The sequence below is a fragment of the Nuphar pumila genome, chromosome 16 (assembly GCF_984573655.1).
Source record: "Nuphar pumila chromosome 16, dmNupPumi1.hap1.1, whole genome shotgun sequence".
Classification (NCBI taxonomy): Eukaryota; Viridiplantae; Streptophyta; class Magnoliopsida; order Nymphaeales; family Nymphaeaceae; genus Nuphar; species Nuphar pumila.
This window is the reverse complement of record NC_143264.1, coordinates 21,614,679-21,620,678: the sequence shown is the minus strand read 5'-3', so window position 1 is coordinate 21,620,678 and position 6,000 is coordinate 21,614,679.

The window sequence follows — 6,000 nt, the reverse complement described above, 5'->3', positions numbered from 1 at the left end:
AGCGAATTAGATTTTTGAGATGCCTAATTAAGTGATTATGCTATAATCTAATTGTTTAGTGTAGTAAGCATGTAATTAGATTGATTAAATTAGTTATTTGAATATGTAATACATGTTTGCGATTCTGAAAATTTAGTTTATGCCTTAGAAATTTTGTTGCACACTAAGTTGCTTGCTTTTAGCTCGACGGTTAAGGGTACAGGCCTACCCGGGGCTTCACAAGGTAGGGCCAAAAACTGTATAAAGTGAGGAAAGGTGTTCCCTTTGTTTTCAGCTCAGCGGCATATATGGGCATAGGTCGGTACAAGAACTCTATGTTCATTTCTAACTGTTGCATCACAGGATTAACCGACTGTGATATACCTAGTTAAGTCATAGGAGGAAAAAATAAAATATATAGAATAATAAATACTCATATGGTTGTTTATAGGCGGCTATACCCTATATTGTACCAAATGGGTTTAAAATAATCTAAAGAAACAATGCATTAGATTCGTAAAATCACTGTTATCATGTCCATAAACATATGGAAGTAGACATATAGAATTTTCTAATGTTTACATATGTTATTTCATATGAGGATACATGTGAATGAAAAAAACATGTATAGGGGCATGTGATTGACCTAATGATTCAAGTCATGGATTTGATAGAATGCATGTGAGGTGTATGTGTGTGTGACACACGAGAAAGGTCAAGAGAAAAGACTTACTTCCCATATGACAAAAATACAAAACTACATGAATGGTCCTAAGAACGAACCCTATAATTACATAATCATAAGAATGAATATCATAGTCATGAGATAGACACATTTATGCTCATATGAAAAAAAATGTGAACTCCTTCATTTTTCATAGACTTGTATATCTTATTTACTTGTAAAGCATGCACGTATAAAATATGCTGGAATGGTCGAATGAAATTTTGATATGTTTCTCATATGCAACTTTACAAATGCATATGTTATGTTTGAGAGGAACTCTTATGTCCTAACTTATTTAAAAAGCATGTGCATGTATTTCATGTTGGATACGGTCAATAGAATTTGGCATATTTACCTTATGTAATTATATGTGAAGTTGCTTGGTTGCTTATTCAATTATGCAAATTAATGTCATGAATGTGAATAAATGAATGAATGAATGAATGCAATGTAAATGAATGTTGATATGGATTCTCTTAAACCTTATTTTATAAATGATGGGAATCACACTTTGATTGTATCATTACAAACTTGATTTGTATTCTTCAAGTTTAGTTTTGAGCTTTTTATGGGCATATTGTTAATAACATACCACATTACAGATATCATCCTAGAAGACTAGAGCGAAGGACATGTTATTGTGTAGTCAGAGGGAGTCGTTTACTCATTACGATCCATGGGGGATCCAGACTTGATTTCTTTTTAGACTTTTAAATATTATCTTTTATTTTGGATCATTTTTACTTTAATGGCTTGTAAATAATTTAGAATGAGAGAGACTCGTGGATGTTGTCATTTCTTTTATGCAATAATTAAGATATGATTGCAAATCTCAACTTTTACATAACTCCTCAATTGTCTTAACCCTTAAATAAATTTCATCTTTTGTATTTTTATGTGATTTTCCTTAAAGTAATAACCTCAATCGGGTTATGTCTAAGGTTGGTTTTGTATTATATCTGATACTGGGATGCTAATATACGCTCATACTTATGCTTAAATGGGTCATCTAGTATTTAGAACGGTTGGAATGAGGTCGTAAATGAACTCGTTGAAGCATTACTCTTGGGAGTCATGTAAAATTTTATAATAAATAAAAAAATTTAAATTTTCTCAAATTTTCTTGTTTTGGAAAAAGTTTTAAAAAGTTGGATTTTTTGAGGAGGTTATATAAAAAAAAAATCATCAGTGGCAGCAGTATAAAACATGATGCATCTTAAACTTCTGCAAAAGATATAGACCTACCACTTAAAATACATTGGTAATCTGAGCCCCTAACTTTGAGAACTGGAGACCAAGTGAGATGACCTTGCTCTAAAAAGTACATGATGGTCCAATAAAGTTTTGTACCACCTACCCTCTCGAAGGTAAGCCTGAGTCTAAATGGGTTAATGAGTGTTTTTATTAAAGCAAGGTTTTAATGCATTTTCATCACATATGCCTATACCATGGGTTAATAGACCAAGTACCCCTCTAGGGTAACCTTCCATATTCGCCTTTAGGCATGAGTATTATACTACCCATTTATGATATTTATACAATTTTCTTTGCTCAATCATGTTAATAACCCATCTAGTATGCTTTGGTGCCTTTAAACGAGTCGAGCATATTGCTTGTTAAGGCAATAACCAAAATGTTATGTGTATATATATATATATATATATATATATATATATATATATATATATATATATATATATATATATATATATATATATATATATATATATCATAACTTTATGCACTTTTAGCATCTCATAGGTTCTCATTAACCCCTTGTTTATTCATGAGTGATCTCGTGTGCGTGCATGCTTTTCATGTCTTATAGCACAAATCATCACATATCATATTATATATATTCGTGCACTCATGACACTATATTAATTCTTTTAAACCACTTGCTCATGCATGAGGGTTCACATGTGCATGTATGTTTTTCATGTCTTACAAAACATCATAAAAGAATCACATGCAATATATTAAATTTGTGCACTTATGATACTATGAGACTTTTACACAAAAGAATCTAAAAAAGAAGTGGTAAAAGCAAAACTCTTTTAGACTATGTCACAAATATTAGTGGACACGAGGACAAATTATGCATGTTCGATTCTAGGTTAAAAAAAATTGGTAAATAGGACATGAGGACACATTTTTCAAAATTTTTTATAAATAAAAAAATTAATTTGTAATATTTTAATATTTAAAATGTTTTTATTAAAATAAAACTTTAAAGCATTAAAAAATAACATAATATTAACTTATTATCCATATGTATTTGTGTTTGTGTTCACATGCCAAGCATGTCAACTCGTGTTACCAGGGACACACCACTTTCACATAGCTTTTCGAATATCTATGGGAAGATTGAATGGTTGTACCATAGCTTGTAAACATATTGTGAATGTTATGTTGAAAATTTATATTATAGTGTTATAGTGGGTTTAACGAATGTTATATAATGTTACGATGTGCGATAAGACATGAACATACACATGTAATTGCTCGTGAATGAGTTTGTAGTTTGAGTGCTCTCAAAGATTTCAATGTATATTTTAGCAAGGGTAGCTTGCAAAAGTCATCCGTGGAGACTGAAAAATGAGAATATGAGCATATGACAACCTGATTTGGGTGTTTTCTCATTTTGAAATTTAGATTTTTTATCAAATATAAGTGTACATTTTTTTCTTTACACAGATTTTATAGTCTACTCCAAACATTTGAACCTCATTCACTGGTGCATTAATCCATGTTAAGTCTTTTGTTGAATGTCTTATCATGGAAATGATGGAATACTACATAGTGGATTCACAACTATATATTTGTATCTGTTCTATGGAGCGAGTAATGGTCAGAAAAAAATTGGGTGTGAAGAGGGACATATTTGTATATGTGTACCAGCTTCTTTGTGTTAGTGCCACAATATCAATTTATATATTTGTTAGCATATGTGTATTAGTGATAGTTTAAGTTGTTACTAATGATCTTTTTTACTCTTTTTCTTAGGGCACGTTTGAAAGTGAGAAAGATGTAGAAAAAGTTAAGATAGGAAGGAAAAATGTATGATTTTTCTGACCCTTACAAACAAGAGAGATTTTTTCTCAAAAAGTATATTTTTTGATAAAAAAGGCATTCCTTTACCCCCACATCGATCGCGTGAAGGTGGACCACGACGTCATGAACCTCACCCAAGGACTTTAACATCGTTGGATTGATGTTAGTGGCATTTGAAGTCCATCGGTAGCTTCAGCTCCAACGAGCACCACCTCTGTGATCAAATCTTCAAAGAGCATAGTGGGGACGTCTAGGATGTCTGCTTCATGAAGACCGCAAAGGTTATGGTGCTGCAACTCCTCAAATTCGACGAAGCCATCACAATCAGGCGCAGGTCACTGGAGAAGTTATCACAAATCCTAGACATGTACGATGCCCTCTCAAAGGCCCTGTCGGATCTAGGGGCTCTATTTTCTAGCAATGCTGGCGAGTCCTTGCTCAAGGAGGCAAGGAGCTTGCTGGTGAGCCTAGGGGAAGCGATAAAAGGGATGTTTGCTAAGTTTGAGAACATGATCCAGAGGGAGACATCAAGGACACTGATGCATGGAGGGGCGATCCACCTACTGGTCTGATATGTTATCTATGTTGATTACAGTGACACTGTTAAGTTGTTGGTCAATTATAGTGATACTTTGAACGTGTTGATAGAGGACGAGGGCATCGATGTCTTAGTGGAGGACGAGGAGATCAATTATTTGGGGGGCAATTCGTCAATGGCAAGGAGGTTGTTCTTGTTGACATCTTTGCTCGAGGCCAATGTCATCAAAAAATTGAAGCTTTACAAGGACAAGGCAATGCAGTACATCTTCTCGATGAACAACGTATTCTATATTATTCAGACATGGTGGATAAGCTCCACCACCACCACCCCTCCTCCTCTTTCATTTTTCTAAGATTTTTTATTTTATTTTTCTCATGCTACACAAACAAGTAAAAAAAAAAATATTTAAAAAAATTATCATATCAAAACTTTGCATAGGCAAAAAAAATAATTCTATGAGAATTTTTCTTGTTTCCAAACATGCTCTTAATGAAACACCTATAGTGACAGTCTAAGTCATCACTATTGAATACAGAGATCTTGTAACGGTTAAAGTGTCGCTAAGGGTGATAGCTAATAGCAATAGAAAGTACTGTCACTAAAACTATACATTAGTGACAGTCATTTACTATCGCTAGATATTTTAATGAAGAAAGCTATAGTGACGGTCGTTAGAGCTACATCGATGACTTTTTGTGGGTTTCAGTGACAATTTGACTGTAGCTAAATATCAAATTTGTTGTACTGATCATGGTAAAGGCTAAAATAACTGCTGAAATAGCCAAAACATAAAAAAAAAATGTCTAAACTAATTCAAGGGAATAATTTAACGTTCCTAATGGCATTTTGATGCCATGCTTTTTGAAAGGCTCCTTCTTCACATGTTAAAATGCTTCTCTGAGCTGCTGCATAGAATTACGGACCAATACCGCTTTGCAACGCCCGTGGCTGTAGAGACGGGCATATCAGTACTTCATAATAATAATAATAATAATATTAATAATAATATTAATAATAATAACACTATTATTGTTACACGTACAATTGCACTAATTGCACCGATAGCCGGAGGACAAGAGGAACACTTCTCTCTCACAGGCGCAGTTGCACTCAGGGCAAGAATAAAAAGAATATTTCTTTGGGTTCTCTCTCTTTCCAAATAATTATAGGCTATCGATAAGGTATGATGCGACTTAAAGTGACCAGCAAACATGGCACTGCACTCCCAATGTTCTCAGCTGGGGTGGCACTCGCGTACCATCCTTTTTCTCTATCCCACATGCAATTCAGTCAATTATTCCACTGTCTGATACTAAAATTCAATACGCAAATTAAAATATGCAAATTTTGAAGCATAAATAATGTTAATAATGTTAACGTTGATCATTCTATCATATCATACCCGGTGGAGAGGGTACATGTAGGAGAAAGAATTGACGTTGTAGTTGATGGAGAGATTGACGGTAGCCGTCAACAATAAGGCAGCTACTGCTTCTTTGCCCGTGATGGTTTACGAAGTCCACAATGGAAAACCGAGATAAAAAATCAATGCTTTTAGCAATCTGCTGTGCCTGTTTCACTTGTGAATTCTTGTGACAGAAAAAGTGCACAGTAGAAAGAAAAGAAAAACAAAAAGAAAAGGACAGAAAGGTCAAGTGAATACTTTAGAACTAACAAAAAAATATTCGTAAAAAGTAAG